This window comes from Eschscholzia californica, unplaced genomic scaffold, assembly GCF_041429995.1.
Source record: "Eschscholzia californica isolate CP2 unplaced genomic scaffold, dmEscCali1.0.p SCAF_3, whole genome shotgun sequence".
In the NCBI taxonomy this organism is placed as follows: Eukaryota; Viridiplantae; Streptophyta; class Magnoliopsida; order Ranunculales; family Papaveraceae; genus Eschscholzia; species Eschscholzia californica.
This window is the reverse complement of record NW_028238420.1, coordinates 22,670,514-22,689,519: the sequence shown is the minus strand read 5'-3', so window position 1 is coordinate 22,689,519 and position 19,006 is coordinate 22,670,514. Positions and strand designations below refer to the sequence as shown.

At 36.8% G+C, this 19,006-nt stretch overlaps 1 protein-coding gene across 1 annotated transcript in view; it reads left to right on the top strand.

Annotated features, from left to right (window-relative positions):
- Positions 1 to 19,006, top strand: part of LOC147549061 (uncharacterized) — a 45,565-nt gene that overhangs the window by 4,667 nt on the left and 21,892 nt on the right. Inside the window, exons 3-8 of the mRNA XM_086666762.1 lie at positions 2,126 to 2,294; positions 2,706 to 3,485; positions 3,666 to 3,707; positions 5,985 to 6,149; positions 8,292 to 8,488; positions 9,659 to 9,734. The gene's annotated coding sequence lies outside the window, so the exon portion shown is untranslated. The remainder of the gene's footprint in view (positions 1 to 2,125; positions 2,295 to 2,705; positions 3,486 to 3,665; positions 3,708 to 5,984; positions 6,150 to 8,291; positions 8,489 to 9,658; positions 9,735 to 19,006) is intronic.

Sequence of the window (19,006 nt, the reverse complement as noted above, 5' to 3'; positions counted from 1 at the left end):
ATGCCTAAGAAATAGAACTTTAATTTTGTATACCACATTGTTCCATCGATATTTTTGTGAAGGATTATACGTTTGCCTAAGAAATGGAACTTTAATGTGGTATACCACATTGTTTTAATCAAAAATTTTCAAGAAAGATTTTACATTTGTCGGTTGTGATGCCTAAGGAATGGAACTTCAATGTTGTTGATTTACATCAATATTCGAGGGAAGGATTAAACATTTGTCGGTTGTGATGCTTGAGAAATGGAATTTTAATGTAGCATACCATATATTTCTATCAACAATGGAGAAAGAATTATCAGTTTGTCGGTTGTGATGCCTAAGAAATGAAACTTTAATGTGGTATACCACATTGTCCAATTAATGTTTACGGGAAGGATTAATCATTTGTTGGCTATAATGCTTAATAAATGGAACTTTAATGTGTTATACCATATATTTCAAATCAATAATCGTGAGAAGGATTACACACTTGAGGGTAGTGATGCTTAAGATATGGGAGTGTGGTATATACCATAGTGTTCCATGAATAATCAAGGGAAAGATCATACGTATGTCTGTAGCGATGCTGAATATATGTAAATTTAATGTGATATATCTTATTGTTCCATCAATAATCGAGGGAAGTATTATACATTTGCTGGTAGCGATGCTTAAGAAATGGAACTTTAACGTGGTATAGCAATACAATATATTCCCATCTGCCTATAGTGATGCTTAAAAAATTTAACTTCAATGTAGATTCCATATTTTTCAATCAATAATTAAGGGGAAAATTATCATCTTTGGGTCAAGGAATAAAATGTCGGTTTCGGTGGAAATTTCGGTCGGTCCAAAAGTGGAAACGTTTCGGTCTGTGTGGAAGTTTGACAAAACTACGTAAATGATAGAAATATGTTAGGAATGTATATAATACCCAATCACACAATCAGTTTAATGGGGTAAGTTGAATTATTGTCGATAATAAAGCCTAAAAATTACATTGTTACAATGACTAGTTACAAATAGTTGATATTAGGGGCTTAAGTGAGAAAAGTTAAACAGATTTATAACAAAACGGTTAGTTTGGGGGTTAATATGTAATCGCACAGTTAGACAAGGAGATACAATGAATTAATTGTTGATAGTAGCACAAAAAAAAACAAATAGGGAAGTTTTATAGGTGCCCCTTAATAGGGTGGAAGGCGCTCCAGATCCCAGAACAATTAGGGAAGGAGGCGCTTTCAACACTTACGGGAGGCGCCTATACATCTTCCCAAAGGGTTTTTATTTGAAACTCTATACTATTTCCTCCTCTTCCTCGATAGTTTTTAGGGGTTTTTACTTTCTCTCTATAGAATTCAAAATCGAAGAAAATCTCTTAAAATTTCCTTCCAATTTTCGATTTCCTTCCTTTACTGCTGGATTTCTTTTACTTGGTAAGTAGTTATGGTTCAATTTCCTTTAATTTTAGGGTTTCTTACTCTTTAGGGGTTCTTACTCTTCAGGGTTTCTTACCTTTTCTGTTCGATTTCCTTCTTAGATAAGAAATGTCGACATTTCTTCATGTTTCGACCGAAATCTTACCAAAAATTTCTGTAAGCGTGTTTCTGTCTACCTAATTAGGAAAACCGACATATTTCGGCAACTTCGACCAAAATATGTCGACTTTTCATTCCTTGCTTTGGGTAGGGACGCTTAAAAAAACAAAACTTTAATAAGCTTGAGAAGTATTATAAATTTGTGGGTAGTGATGCTTAAGAAATAAAGTATTAATAACCGAGGGAAAGATTATACATCTGTGGGTCCTATGCTTAAGAATGAAACTTCGATGTGGTATGCAATATTGTTCCTAAAATAACTGAGGGAAGGATTGGAAATTTGTCGATTGTGATGCTTACAAAATGGAATTTTAATAACCGAGGTAGGGGTAGTACATCTTTGGGTAGTGATCCTTAAGAAATAGAACTTGTTGAGTTTGATCATTGATACATTAACAAATATAGTGGTGATTTAAGTCGTGCACGATTTTGCCTGTTGAATTCAACTATATTATAATATAGTTATAATATAATAGTTTTCAGTTTTTGTTGCTTGATTTATGCTTTTTTGGTTTGCTGATGCGTACGAACATGAACGATAGTTTACGACAGGATAAGGAGATTAAGAGATACGTTACTGAACAACCATTGGGATTACACAAGCGAGCCAATCAAAAAAAATTTCGCCTATTGACCCATTTGGTTGAGATGCTGCATCTTCCATTATAATGCCTTAATTGTGCTTGGTGGAAGCTAGTCAGGGGTTGCAAGGTAGTCTTTCATGTATAACTTGGTTCTTGTGATGTTTGTTATCAGTTGCATATTCATTTGCAATATGTCATCTTACGAATTACTCAATAGTAACGCCTGAGAGGATTAGGACAGATCATATACAGACTATATGGACATAGTCATTAGAAAAAGAAGTTATCATAGGATGGTAACAATTGATAGAAAACTTCAGTAAGAACAAAAGAGATCATTAAGGCTCATATTATGTATGTTGTATCAAGGAGACCATGCCATGGAGGTTGGTCGTTGGTTCTTAGCCCATCAGACATTTTAGAAATATATAACCCGTGGATGTTGGTCATTCGTCATCCTAATGGATTTTGTTTTTTTGTCGCTTAGTCAGTTTGATTCAAAAAAGAATAAACTGAATTTGTAATTGTTCAATAATAGCAGCCCTTCTTTGTGAAGAAAGTATGCTGCATTGTGGTACCTGATTCTTCATACAGGAGCATCGGTGGCTGGTATTTTAGTTACGATGAACAAACTTATTGCATTATATCTTTTTGGAAGAACATTGTTGATACAATGCATAAAAAAAATGAAATAAAGTACGAAACTTTAACAATAAATAACATGTAATTTATGAAATTACAGCTAGGTTCGAAGATTTCATATGAAACCCTAGAGAGAGAAAGTGGGCGGCCAGAGGAAGAAGACGATGAAAAAAGAAACTGTTCTTCAAACCCTAATCTATTAGGGAAGTTTTAAGGGCGCCCCCGTAATTGTAAAAGGCACCTCTCTCAAGGCAGACAGACGCCTTTGACATTTACGGAGGGCGCCTTTACCTTCCTTTGTAGTTATTTTGCCTTCAAGTCTTTTAATGTTATGGATTTGCCATTTGACCCTGACCTAACTATGTGATTGCAATTTACACCTCAAACCTTCTGATTTGTATAATAGTACTATAATTATAACAATGTTCTCTTTAGGCTTCATGATGGATAAAATATATTAGTATATACAATTCTAATATATTTCTATTATTTTTGTGGTTTTGTAAAACTTCCACACTAACAGAAACGTTTCCACGAAACATTTCCACTTTTGGGTCGACCGAAATTCCACCGAAACCGAAGTTTCATTCCTTGCATACATTATGAGAAATGGATGCACAAGTGGCGGTGGAAGGAATTTATGACAAGGTTCAAATATCATTTTGAGGTGTCTTGGGTAGGAACTCATACCTAATTTCAAACAAATTGAGACATTTGATTGAGCAAAACATCTTTGAAACAAGTAAACAACCTTAGAGAGGGGGTTACCACCAAAATATAAACAGAGCAGGAAATACGATGAATTTGATGTTTTGGATCATAGTGTTGCCTTAATTGAGATGGATTTTGTGTGCAGATACCAGATAACTAAATGGAAGACCTTTGTGCAAATATCAAGGTTAGAAATCTCTGTCAGTTTAATTTGTGTTCCTTTCTTTTAGTTATCTTTTCCTTCCAGTGGCAGTTACCATATCTACCATGAAATGTTTTATGTGGATGTACTTGTTTGATACAAAAAAATGAATCTACCTTCACCCGATGCTGAGTGTGTCAGGGCTCATTTGTCAAGTATAATATTATATTCTTTATATATGAAATAGATAAGGGAATAGTAACAGAGATATGTAAGTTGGTTACAACTATGTTAACACTGATGTTTTATTAGACTATTAGTGTCTATTAACAGTATTAGTGGCATTAAAGGTTTAAGAGAACTCTATCGCGTTAATTGATGAGAGATTGTAAAAAAGTATATTAATGGATTTACTTGGTTTCTGTGAAAGGATAAGTAGCACAGTGAGAGAAAATGGTAGTTCGGGGATTCCTATTACTTAGAATCAGAAAATTTTTCAGCTTTAGTCTGTAGCCTCTTAGTTGATGGTCGTGAAAATCCTGAGCTAAAATAAAAGAATTTCGCCCTAGATAATTATCAAAAAGGTGCATAACGTACATAGTGGTTTCATATTTCATGGATAGCCTACTTAAATGAGTTTATGGGTTGTTTATTTACTATCAATGGTAATTCTATTGGAACTTCCATTATAACGAAGGAGCTGGGATAGCCTACTTAAATGAGTTTATGGGTTGTTTATTTACTATCAGTGGTAATTCTAGAATAACATGTTCAATTCCTAAATCTCAGGTTTTTCCTTTGATTTGTTTTACGGAATTGCATAAAAACCTAAGCATTGACCATCACATTTTTTTTACTTGGAAGAACAAGATCTTCTAATTGATTTTCTTGATGGTACCGATGAATTCAAAGTCTTCACTCTTGGTTCTTGACTATCACTTTTTCTATATAAAGTTGTTGTCTTCCTTTCTTGCAACTCATTAAGCGTAGCTATCATTACTAGAAGACATGTTGCTTTCTTGTCCTATCACATACTTGTTATATCATTTTATTAAAGAAGTTTCGATATTCCCTTATGCAAGTACATATATTCTATTTGTCCACCAATAATTAAGGGAAGGGTTCCACAATCCTGGGGATTGATGCTTAAGACATGGTGTATATGTCTTGTTTTACCCAATAATTGATTTTTTTTCTTATTTACACTACTGCACCTGCTTCATAATAGTGATGCGTAAGAAACTTCAATGTGCTATGTAGTATATTGTTCCATCAATATTCGAGGGAGGATTATACATTTGTCCGTTGTGATGCTTAAGAATTAAAACTTTAATGTGGTATACCACATTGTTCCGTCTACATTCGAGAGAAAGATTATACATTTGTCGGTTTATAATGCTTGAGAAATGGAACCTCAATGTGGTATACCACATTGTTTCGTCGAGAAAGATTTTACATTTGTTGGTTGTGATGCTTGAGAAATGGAACCTTAATGTCGTATACCACATTGTTCCATCGATATTTTCGGGAAGGATTATATATTTGTCGGTTGTGATGCCTAAGAAATGGAACTTTAATGTGGTATACCACATTGTTCCATCGATATTTTCGGGATGGATTTTACATTTGTTGGTTGTGATGCTTAAGAAATGAAACTTTAATGTGGTACGCCACATTGTTCCATCAATATTTTCAGGAGGGAATATACATTTGTCCGCTGTGATGCCTAAGAAAATGGAACGTTAATGTGGTATACCACATTGGTCAATCAATATTTTCGAGAAGGATTATACATTTGTCGGTTGTGATGCCTAAGAAATGGATCTTAAATGTGGTATATCACATTGTTCTATCAATATTTTCGAGAAGGATTACAGATTTGTCGGTTGTGATGCCTAAATAATGGAACTTTAATGTGGTATACCACATTGTTCCATGAATAATTTCGAGAAGGATTATACATTTGTCGGTTGTGATGCCTAAGAAATGGAACTTTAATGTGGTATACCACATTGTTCCATGTGTATTTTTGGGAAGAAATAAATATTTGTCGGTTGTGATGCCTAAGAAATGGTAGTATAATGTGGTTTACCATATTTTTCCTTCAATATTCTTGGGATGGATTATACATTTGTTGGTTTTGATACCTAAGAAATGGAACTTTAATGTGGTATACTTTATTGTTCTATAATATTTTCTGGAAGAATTATACATTTCTCAGTTGCGTTGCCTAAGAAATAAATATTTGTCCTTAATACTAGTAATATGGACTGTAAAACTGACATGTATTTTTAGTTATTGATCGGTTGATGGCTTAAACAGGAGTAAGCAATTTAGTTTGCACTTGAAAAGTTCAAAAGCATTGACAAGGCTGCAAAGATGTCAGTACTAGAATCAGTTGTTTTCAGCTTTTGTAGATGGAAATTTTAATAAAATCGAAGAGTTCATCTGCTTTTGCATGGCCAAATTGGTGAGCTTCTTGTGCAGGTAATTTTGGGTATGTTTGTCATATCTTGAGTGCCCTAGTTAAAAATAAAGGGCATGTTATACCTTCAGATATCTACTCTAGACTCTATCAAGAGGTTTGCATTAAAAGTTGAAAGTTAGAATCGGAAATCATTTTGCCACCCTGTTTCGTAAGAGAAGAACAAACTGGTCGAGATGGGTAATCTACTAAAATCGTGAAATGTTCAATTTTGTAGCTCTAACTGTTAAACAATGTCCACTATGTTGCATTATAATACATAGATCCTTATACAAGGATGATTCTAACTAACATATTGTTAGTGTGGATGACAACTTCAGTCATTATGGATGATCCCCTAAAACAAGCAGAAGCTTCTCGCACGATGTCGATTTTATTACAGAGACCCCTAAGTCACAAGCTTATCAGGTATCTGCATTCATATTCAGGAGCTGCTAAATATGCTAGCTCAAAGCTGGGAGGTCACTTATTGGTTTTTTTAATTAAGAGCAATTATCTCCTATAGTAGAGAATGTAATGGAGTAATGGACTACAAAACGTTCCATAGGCGACCAGTTTACGATTCATTTTATAGTTTCACATAAAATCAAATTTTGAACTCTCGTATGTAAATGGGTCTGCCGTAAATAACCTTGCATTTTGGCCTTGTAATTGTCTTGTTTGTTGACGTGGAAGAAAAAAGCAGTGATAAAGAAATAAGGTCCGCTAGTTTTGTCTGAATTGCTTGGTTTTTGTAACAATCTTACTTCGTATAACCCTGCACCTCTTTATACGGATATAAACTAGATTCCTTCTATTAGGAGTTGAATTTAAGGGGTCACGATCCGTTTGTCCCGGTACATTTGTGGGTCTCGGACACCGAAAGCTTTATGAGGACTCAGGTGTAAAAGTTCACCTAAGTTGTAGTCTCTGTCGCAGTTATTTATTGGTTAACTGCTTCAATCGGAATTGGCAATTTAGTTTGCACTTGAAAGATTTAGGAGAAATTTCATGACATCTTTATAGATTTTCTTCTGGACTTTGCTGTAAAGTTTCAAATTCGAATCTGTGTTTTCAAGTTTCATAGTTGGAATGTTTTGTATCGTGATTGATTAGTTACTTTTTATGAGAACCCAAATGCTTTTCTGATATCTGCATAGCTCAATTAGATTTGCAGCTGAGAACACTAGAGTAATACTATATTTTAACCTGTAATTCAAATAGTTCTACCAGTGGGTATTATGCCTACTATATGATCATCTACAATTTTTTTTCGTGGGTACTAACAATGCTGTGGTGGTTCGAATGATGCTTACTATTATGATCTTGGACAATACCCTACCATCAGTAATTGTGGAATGCCTATCAAGTTTGTTTCGGATAAGTATGAGATATATCACTGAATAGCCGTAAAGATCACACATTTGTCTTCTTCAGTTTAAAAACATTTTTGAAATCTGAAGAGAATCAGTTTGTACAATAGTTTTACAAGAGCATCTGTGAGGGGTTTGCATCTTAAGTTCGGAATTAGAACTGGAGATTAGTTCGTTGCTAAGCCAATCTGATTCGTAAACACAATAATTGCTTCGATCATTTACAATGATCATTCCAGACAAGAACAAGCTTAGCGTCTAATATCTCTTCTATAATGGAGAGTCAGTGAGCTTATACATGTTTTTTTTTTTTGTGTTAGTCTTCAAGAAGGATTCACTGAATTAAGTTCTATCAGGCCTGGGAAATTAGATTTTGGTATTCACGGAGCAATTAATCTCTCTTAGATAAGAGAATAAATTAGACTGTAGTATAAAAGGCTTCGTGAATAAACTCCATATTTATTGATTTCAATTTTATTGTTGTCTCATGTTTCAACATTGAGATTTGACATCGAAATTAGATTTTGACCTTGAGATGTAAATTGATTTCTCTTAAGGTAATCAAGCAAAAATCTGTTTTTCCCAATGGCGAGAGGAAATCATGCCGGCCTAGTGTTTACTTTCTTTTTCATTTTCGAACAAAAAAACAGTGAAGGAGAAAGAAGGATAGTCAATTTCCTCCAGATTGCTTGATTTACATTACAATTTAGAAGTACTTTTAGTTTTTGATTGACTTTTCCTCAATAGTCTATTTGGCAGTTATAGTTTGCATTTGCACTTGAAAATATGTAGAGAATTGTCCACGCTGCAGAGATGCAAATACTGGAATCAGTTTGTTTTTCAGTTTTCATAGCTTGAATTTTCAAGAAAATCAGTGAGTTCAACTTGCATCTGTCAACGAGAACTACGAAGATTAATTTTCTTATTTGATTGCCAAGATGTTGAAGATGATTATTGAGGTGAAAGAGGGAGAGAAGAAGGCTAGAAAGGTGAGTTCTCTTTCTAGTTGAATCACATTACCTAAATAAGTTCATATTAATGGTACAGTATCTGCAGCTTGTTTCTCACGTCACTACTAGTTAAATAATATCGATAGTGCATGTTGTATCAAAGAAATCATGTGTTCCAGTTTTTTTTTCAATTGCTTGAGGTTAATACATGCCTGGGGATATTGGTAATTCATCACTCATAAAATAAATGGTCTGGCCTATAAGTTTCTCCTCAGGAAACTCCATTACGAGGTTTGCTCATAAGTTTGGAAGCTTGAATTGAAATTTATTTCGTCACCAAGCCATTCTGGTTTCTCAATATAATAACTAATTGCTCAAGACGGGTAATGATCTATTTACATCGTGAATATAAGAATTATACTAGCTCTAAGCCTCTAGCTCCTTACAATAATATGTTACATTGCGATAACTGGCCCTTATACTGAGACTATCCTAACTAAATATTTTTTCTGTAAACGACATGCTTCAATCACTTGTGGTAATCCTTCCAAACAAGCACAAGCATATTGCCTAAGGTCTCTTTGATTACAGGTCGCAAAGCTTATCTAGGTGTATGCAATCACATTAGTTGATGAAGTTGGCTTCTTCTTTTTAAATTCTACTTTTAGTGATAATTATCGCAAAATCCATTTTGATTATTTGCTGTTTTGTGTTTCTCAGTATTTATTAACTCTACTTTATTGTTTCAACTAGACTTCTAGTGAGAGGGCAGGGTTTCAGCCTTAAGGTTGTTTGTCTGAATCCTTTGCAGTCGGGGTCACCGGGAAGCCTTATCTAGACTGTATCTGCATAGATCGGCAAATAAAATCAGTGAGACTTGGGTGTAAAAATTCACCCAAGTTGTAGTCAACACTAATAACTTGAAATGTTGACCAGACATCTAATGCCTACTTGCAGTTATTCATCAATTTACCGCTTGAACAAGAATGTCCAATCTCAGTTTGCTTTTGATAGATTGAGTGTAATTGACAGAGAATCTTCGTAGAATTGACAGAGCATCCAGCTTATTAACTCTACTCTTATTTGTTAATTTTTCAATTTTATAGTTGGATTTCTTATGACGTAATAGATTAGTTATTTCTAAAGAAAAAGTGAAGAGTTCATATAACATTTGACAAAATATGATGCTTTTCTGATATTGAATTGCAGGATAACGTGATTATTGAGGTGAAGGAGGGAATAAATTGGATGGTTAAAAAGGCGAGCTTCGTTTAAAAATATGCAGGTAATTCTCTTTCTATTTCATGGGATTGTCTGAGACCGTCATAAACATATTAATGTGCCAAGACATTAGTATGAAAGATGCAAACGACCTGCCAAAGCTAAAACACCTTTTAGGAAAATTTAGGAACCGTACATGATATTCTGGCAGACTGTCGGCACAAAATTGAACTGACAGTAAGGCACACAATCATTTTTCCTATGCACAAAATTGAACTGTCTCAACAGGATTTAGTAACCGTGGAAGTATTTTTAAGCTGTCATTATTAATGAATAAATTATAGAAGTAGCGCGTGGGTGAAATTATTTTCATATTTTTCGGTAGTAAAATTTATTTGTATGACTTAGTCTATCGGCCTCCATCAAACTAAAATCCTACTTATGTCCCTGCTTGGTGGTGTGTGACTGTGTGTTTGGTGAAAATGGTGGGCGTGTGTTGTGGTTTGGCGATGGAGGAAGTGGTGGAGGCCTGGTAGTGGAGGCAGCGACGGGATTCCGAGGAGGTATATATATATATATATATGCACAAGACTGCTTACTTAAATAATTTTGTAAGATCTATTTAAACTCATTTTTTTCTAGAATACAAACAACATAAACATTAGATATAATCGCAATAATTTGAGGGAAGGACTACATATTTGTTGGTTGTGATGCCTAAGAAATGGAACTTCAATGTGGTATACCAATTTGTTCCATCAATGTTTTCGGGAAGGATTAAACTTTTGTTGGTTGTGATGCCTAAAAAATGGAACTTTAAGGTGGTATACCACAGTGTTGCATCAATATTTTCGGGAAGGATTATACATTTGTTGGTTGTGATGCCTAAGAAATGGGACTTTAATGTGCATACCACATTGTTCCAATCAATATTTTCGGGAAGGATTATACATTTGTCGGTTGTGATGCCTAAGAAATGGAACTTGAATGTGGTGTACCACATTGTTCCACAATATCTTTGGGAAGGATTTTACATTTGTCGGTTGTAATGCTTAAGAAATAAAACTTTAATGTGGTATACCACATTGTTCCAAAATATTTTCGAGAAGGATTATACATTTGTCGGTTGTGATGCCTAAGAAATGGAACTTTAATTTGGTATACCACATTGTTCCATCAATATTTTTGTGAAGGATTATACATTTGCCTAAGAAATGGAACTTTAATGTGGTATATCATGTTGCATCAAAATATTTCAAGAAAGATTTTACATTTGTCGGTTGTGATGCCTAAGGAATGGAACTTCAATGTGGTATAACACATTGTTCCATCAATATTCGAGGGAAGGATTTTGCATTTGTCGCTTGTGATGTTTGAAAAATGGAAATCAATGTGGTTGATTTCCATCAATATTCGAGGGAAGGGTTAAACATTTGTCGGTTGTGATGCTCGAGAATTGGAATTTTAATGTAGTATACCTTACCATGTATTTCTATCAACAATGGAGGAAAGAATTATCCGTTTGTTAGTCGTGATGCCTAAGAAATGAAACTTTAATGTGGTATACCACATTGTCCAATTAATGTTTACGGGAAGGATTATACATTTGTTGGCTATAATGCTTAATAAATGGAACTTTAATGTGTTACACCATATATTTCAAATCAATAATCGTGAGAAGGATTACACACTTGAGAGTAGTGATGCTTAAGATATGGGAGTGTGGTATATACCATAGTGTTCCATGAATAATCGAGGGAAAGATTATACGTATTTCTGTAGCGATGCTTAATATATGTAAATTTAATGTGATATATCTTATTGTTCCATCAATAATCGAGGGAAGTATTATACATTTGCCGGTAGCGATGCTTAAGAAATGGAACTATAATATGGTATACCATATTTAACCATCAATAATAGAGGAAGGATTATACCTTTGTCGATAGTGATGCTTAAGAAATGAAAATTTTATGTGGTATATACCTTATTGTTCCATCAATATTTGAGGGAGGAATTATACGTAATTCTGTTGTGATGCTTAAGAATGAAACTTTAACGTGTTATACCATATTGTTCCATCAACATTCGAAGGAACAATCATACATTTGTCGGTTTTGATGCTTAAGAAATGGAACTTTAATGTGGTATAGCAATAATATTCCCATCGGTAATCGAGGGACGGATTATACATATATGTGTAGTGATGCTGAAGAAACAAAACTTTAACATGGTATACCATATTATTCCATCAAAAATCGAGAGAAGGATTATATCATTGTCTGTTGTGATGCTTAAGATATGAAATTTTAATGTGGTATGCCATATACTTTCATCAATAATCGATGAGAGGATTATACAAATGTGCATAGTGTTGGTTGAGAGATGGACTTGAATGTGGCATACCATATTGTTGCATCAATAATCGAGGGAAGTATTCTACATTTGCCGGCATTGATGCTTAAGCAATGGTTTTAATGTGGTATGCCATATTATTTCTTCAATAATCGGGGGAATGATTATAAATCTGCCTATAGTGATGCTTAAAAAGTTTAACTTCAATGTAGATTCCATATTTTTCAATCAATAATTAAGGGGGAAATTATTCATCTGTGGGTAGGGACGCTTAAGAAACAAAACTTTAATAAGCTTGAGAAGTATTATAAATTTGTGGGTAGTGATGCTTAAGAAATAATGTATTAATAACCGAGGGAAAGATTATACATCTGTGGGTCCTATGCTTAAGAATGAAACTTCGATGTGGTATGCAATATTGTTCCTAAAATAACTGAGGGAAGGATTGGAAATTTGTCGATTGTGAGACGAAATGGAATTTTAATAACTGAGGTAAGGATAGTACATCTTTGGGTAGTGATCCTTAAGAAATAGAACTTGTTGAGTTTGATCATGGATACGCTAACAAATTTAGTGGTGATTTACGTCGTGCACGATTTTGCCTGTTGAATTCAACTATATTATAATATAGTTATAATATAATAGTTTTCAGTTTTTGTTGTTGATTTATGCTTTTTTGGTTTGCTGATGCGTACGAACATGAACGATAGTTTACGACAGGATAAGAAGATTAAGAGATACGTTACTGAACAACCATTGGGATTACACAATTTGTACAATAGCATCTGATTTGTTCCTTGTGTCACCAAATGCCATAACAAGCGAGCCAATCAAAAAAAAGTTTCGCCTATTGACCCATTTGGTTGAGCCGCAACAGAAGCTTCTGGACGCGTCTTGGAGACGTGACCAGCAGCTGCAAGGGAGCTTCCTGCACGCGTCTGAGACGCGTCCTGAGCATTCGACGTTCGGAGACACCTAGTGCTGGTCCGGTCTAGCACCAGACGCGTCTAGGACGCGTTCGGTGCATGGACTAGCGTCCTGGCTCTGGCCAGGACGAGACTAGGGCTTGGTAGGCCTCGGCCAGGACATGCCGGCCCTATGGGCCGTGCCATGTCCTGACTTTGTCCGAGCCCTTGTGTGGGCTTGGGCCGGGACTTGTCTAAGACTTGTCCCGGGATTTTTCGAGGCTTTTCCAACCAAATAATTCCAAAGTTAATCCGGGCCATCCGGAAGGCCAAAACGGATTTCTCTTTAAATTGATTTATGAAATCATTAAGAATCGAATCAAGTTTTTTCCGATATTGACCCGAGCTTTCTCGAGCCCAAAACGGAGTTTTTCTTAAAGTTGATTTTAGATATCATAAGAGATAAAACGAGAACGCACCATTAGTCGAATTCTTCGAATTTAGACTTAAGGTCCGTAATGTGACATGGGATGTCAACAAAAGTATCTCCCGGATTAACATGCATATATAATTTTTAGCCTTGATATATTATATGATTGCATGTGATGTGAATGCGGGAAACTAGTATGACCATAGATTTATTTCTTTATTCTTGTTTTAAGCACGGATGGGTGCATGCTTTGTATTAATTTTAATTTTAAGTTTATACGATCTGCGAATCGTTAGAGTCTTGTAATTAGAGTTTAGGGTCTATGAGTCCATTGAAAAGCTCAAGGATGAAATCTAAAGGCGAGTGGGACAATTCAATTGAGGTTTAAAGATGGCTATCTAAGACGAACCGAAAGGCGAAACAAGAAGAAAATCAAAGGAGATTAGATATTCTAGCTTAGGGGTCATACTAGGATCCATGTCTGCTTGGTTTACTTTCTCGCGAGCATTTACTTACTTATTTACGCTTTATCTCGAGGATGTTAGTTAGAATAAATAGTTCACTATAACAAACGTCAGACTAGCGTAAAAGTCCCCAAAACGTAATCTTGAGTAATCGCCTATCCAGATTAAGACACTCGTTGAGCCCTTGTTCGAGGAAGGTGGGTCGGCCTTCGCAGAGTACCTCTTCTACCTTGGGAAAATGCGGGTAGGTCTAGAGAAGAGGCCTACACGTCTAAATGATTCTATTCAACGAGATCAGCAAGAGAGTCTTGGATACTCGAGGCAAAAGGATAGATTAGTCATCTATAAATCAAGAGTCATAAGGTATGATCAGTGAAATAGTTCACTCACCCGGAACGACAGAGTCAAAGGGTGGGGCCTTCATCCGCTTTACTCCGAAGAACTGGGATCTTGGAATCACTTATTCAATCGGGGACGATTTTATTGAATAATGTGGGAAAAACGATAACGAGTTTTAAAACTTTGCCATTTTTTTATTTAGTTTTAAGATGACATAAACGAGTTCAACTCTGAATCACACCCAAGGGAGGTGTTGATCAACTTCCTAGAATGGAAGAATAAATCGAGAATGGTTCTCAGATTTAAAAAGAAAGCGTACTACAATACCCAATCCCAATGTTGACTCATACCAAAGAAGGTCAAAAGCTATTTGCAAGCAATCGTATAACATTCTCTTTGGAAGAGTAATGAATGCTAGCATAACCATTAAGACAAACTGAGGAAGAAATTGCTACAGAAATCATAAATGGGGAGGTACAAGACCTCCAAGGCAATCTGAAAGTCATTTTAAGGGAAGACAACTAAATACATCTATCACCCAATTCAATATCGATTGAACAAAGATAAGACCTTAGATGAGTCACACAGGTTGTCACGAACAAACTGAGCAGAACATACGGGAATATCCAGTCTAAGAGAGGTTCTTGAGATTTGTTTCAAGGAATCTAAGAAAGAGTCCTTGAGATTCAAAAGGGCAAAGGATAAGTCAAATAAGACAAACATTTGATCAAAGAAAAGCAGTTGCCGAGTACATGATCAAGAGTATTCCTCATTACTGTGAATGTTTCCAAACAATGGCTAGACCATTTAAAAGGAAACTACTTTTAGCACCTGGAGGACAAATGGAATGGAATTATGAATTCCGTTTCCGTATCCTTGTTAACAAAGTTAAAAACAAGTATCGTAAAATTCCTTCATTAGGTATTTTAAACCGGATGTGCGGCTCGGTAAAGCTCAAGGAAATCAAATACTTGACTAAAAGAAGTAAATATCCAAGAGAGAGCAGAAGCAGTAATGTTAGGGATGCTGAAAGGGATCAAAGTCTCCTTTTAGACACTGATCTAGCTTAGAACTTAATAGTAATTATGTCGTTTTTCTAGAAACATTTGATGTTTTAAACCAGTGGTAAATTAACTAAAGGTTAACATTGATAATGAATGATATCGAGAGATTCAAACTTATTAACTTCAGCATTGTTGTGGACGGTAGAAAATCACACAATTAATACATCGTCGATTGGTGGGCCACCAACAACTTGGGCTCTAGACCTCGAGAAGGATGAAGTTCTGGTTGGACCTGTAGACAGACAAAAACGAGTAAAACCGTGAAGTCTTGGGGACACCGGGATGGTGTCTTGCCAAGGGCACTCCGACGGTCAAGTCAGCAAACTATAAAAGATAAATCTTAATCGATTGAATGTTGAGGGTGTTACCGTGTTGTATCGTCGGAGGGTGGCTAGACTCGTAGAGTGGCCGGAGCTTCGACTCTACGGGATAGTTGGTCGGATTGATCTCCTGGAGCAGGTCGAGAGGTCGTCTCGATCGGAGATTCTGGATAATGGAGAAGTAGGATGTAACAAAGACTTTAGAAGGACTTCCAGAGCGATGGAGCTTGAAGATGTAATATCGTCGTCTAGAGTGATCCCCTGGAAGATTATCCCTCAAGACTTCTGGAATTCGAAGGTTGGTTATTGTCGTCTAGAGTACTGATCAGAAGATGATAAAGGAGAGAGAGAAGAGTCTTCAGTAGTTTTCTAGCTGGTCTTCGATGCCTTTGGAGTCTGAGTCTCCTTCTATTTATAGGCGACTGATGGACTCGTGGAGTCTGTCAGATCCGAGATGATTGGGGTCGAGGGTGACCCCAAACCCTAAGGGAGACTCGTTCCTGGCCGTCGATCTGTCACCTGGAGTAACTCGATCGCACGATTACGCCGCCTCGACTTTAGGCTCTTCGTAGTCTGAGATCACCTAACGGTACTTAAGGCGACGTGGGGTTTTAGAGGGACTTCGTCAAATGAATACGTGGCGAGGTCTCCGGAGTTGAGGTTGACTCGGTAACCGGCATACTCGGTTGAGGGCGACCAAGGGGTGCTTGGAGTATTGTTGCTTTTAATAGGTTATTGTTCGTCTAGATGGACGTTCACAAGGGCTTAGAGCCGTTTGGACCTTTAGTTGGCCGAATTCCACGTTGGAGAGTGTCCAACTAGTAGGCAAGTGGGTCGGGCCCAAGTGATATTTGTTCGAAGTAGGCTCGGTCTAGGCGACCTTTAGACGAAGTGGGCCCAACACGATTTTTGACCACTACAGTTTGTCCCCCACTCTCTAAGTTAGTGATTTGCTCGCTTAGAGAGTAGATTTCGTATTTCCGAGGAGGTGTCGGTGTTTAGCGTTCGATCGGGGAAGTTCCGGTATTCTTGAAAATTGTATGACGTGTCCGAAATATGTTCTCTCGTCGAACATATTGATTGTCTGACCACTTCGAGTGAAATACGACTTAGTGTCAAAATTGGTCTTCGATCTTATAATGATTTTAAAAATACGCAAATATTTACGGATCTGAAAAAAAAATATCGGGTTGTCACCAAGAATATGTAGCAAAATTAGTCGGACATATCCGGTCCACACTACCGAAAAGCAGTTCGGGAGGGCCTCCAAATTGCCCACGGTTAGTGGGTGAGGAGGTTTCCTCCGAACCACCCCTAGGTAGTTTGGGGAGGGTTTCCTCCAAACTACCACAAGGTGGTTTGGAGGTTTCCCCCAAACTATCATAAGTTAGTTTGGGGGAATTCCCTCCAAACTACCTGGTGGTAGTCTGGGGGAATTAATTCCTCCAAACTACCTAACGGTAGTTGGGGGGAAGATTCCCTCCAAGCTACCGTGAGGTAGTTTGGAGGCTTCCTCCAGGCTACCTTTCGGTAGTTTGGAGGAATTCCTCCAGGCTGCCTTTCGGCAGTTTGGAGGTTTTTCCTCCGAACTACCGTGGGTAGCTTGGAGGCATTCCTCCTGACTGTCGTTAAGCAGTCTGGAGGTCGGTATTAATTTTTTTTTCCTTTTAAATCAAAATTGATTATTTTTTGAAAAATTTGTGCATACAGATATATATATACATGTGTGTGTAAACATTTACATACGAGTGTGTATGAACATTTATATACATGTGTGTAAACAAATGTGCTCAAGTGACATATAATTAAATAGACAACAAATGATTTTTGTGGGGGGTCTCAACAACTATATGACACATTTATTTTCAAAGGTCTCGACCAATGTGTGAAACACATACCTTTTTTCTGGGTAGTACACTTGTCGAAATCCGCGTTTTGCTATTTATGGAATATTGGCCTTGAATTTGCTTGAAGTAGTCTAGATGGACTAAGTGTCGGCTCGTTCCTTAGGTGTTATGATAGTATTAGATGCCTAGACGTTTCAAGTTTAGCGGGACTTTAGTTATCCTAGAGAGACCAAATATAGTCTAGCTGGACTAAGTGTTGGCTCAATCCATTTAGCGGGACTTTAGTTTCCCTAGAGAGACCAAATATATTCTTGCTGGACTAAGTGTTGGCTCAATCCATTTAGCGGGACTTTAGTTCCCTAGAGAGACCAGACATAGTCTAGCTGAACTAAGTGTTGGCTCAATCCATTTAGTGGGACTTTAGTTGCCCTAGAGAGACCAAATATAGTCTAGCTGGACTAAGTGTTGGCTCAATCCATTTAACGGGACTGTAGTATTGAACATCAGAATATTTGCAAGGGCGATGATTTTTTCAATGAATTTCATGAGTTAAGTTACACAATAAAAAAAAGTACGTATAAGGAACATTGCAAACAAGCAAGAATGAGTTGAGTAAGAAGTATTACAAAGTAATTCAGACTTGAGGTTTGTCATCTCGAGCTTAGTGGCGAGAATTTCTCCAGTGCTCTTCTCGAGCTTGACCTTCGGGGTTGTTCTATCGTCTACTGAGTTGGCCCAAGGGCTATCATTTTCGAATGCGTTCATCTAGAATTGTTGACTTTTGAGACTTTGTAGTTGGAGTCAGAGTCGAGAGCCTTAAGGCGTCATTCTGCCATGTAGAGCTCGAGGGTGAATTATTTCAAGAAGAGAGTGAGATCTCAAAGCCGTTGTGTTATTTTGATGACTTTGAGGTCTCGAGCTTTCCTTCTCTTTCGGTAACACCCGAGGTATTTATATTCCCCAGGATGTATCTATCTCGAACCTTCCTTAGGCCGGGTGGAGTCTCGGAGACGTCTCGACCCGCTACAATGTGTAGAAAGAGAATTAGAGGAAGGGAGATTAATGGCACCTTGTGTGGATCATGTGGGGGGTACAAAAAGGTATGTAGTATTGTAGTGCTCCCTTTAAAGCCGGTTGAAGTTCGAGCGTGAACCTCGTTGCTTCGTTTGAAGCGACAGTAAGCTTCTTAGAATTTTTGTTTTTTCGTCGAACTCTTATGTTCTTCATCTGAAGTATGAGGTCGATAGCTCTAGTCTTCTGTGTGGCTATGTTGGAAGTTTAAGCTTGCATTTCATGGTATTATTTGTCCCCTGTTAGGCCAGTTGGAGCTCGAGCGTGAACCTTGCTGCTTCGTCGAAGCGACAGTAAGCTTTTAGAAATTTTTTGTTTTTCGTTGAAGTCTTATGTTCTTCGTCTGAAGTTTTAAAGTTGATAGCTCTAGTCTCCATTTAGCTTTGAGGGAATTCGAGCTCGCATTTTAGGCACCATTCGTCCCCCCAGCCTAAGTGTAGAACATTATTTTTCTGGACTTAGGTTGATTATTTGCTGGCTAGCTTCGGTGGATGGGTGAAGGTTGTGCTTCTCCTGTTTGTCCACGAGCTTTGACCGAGCT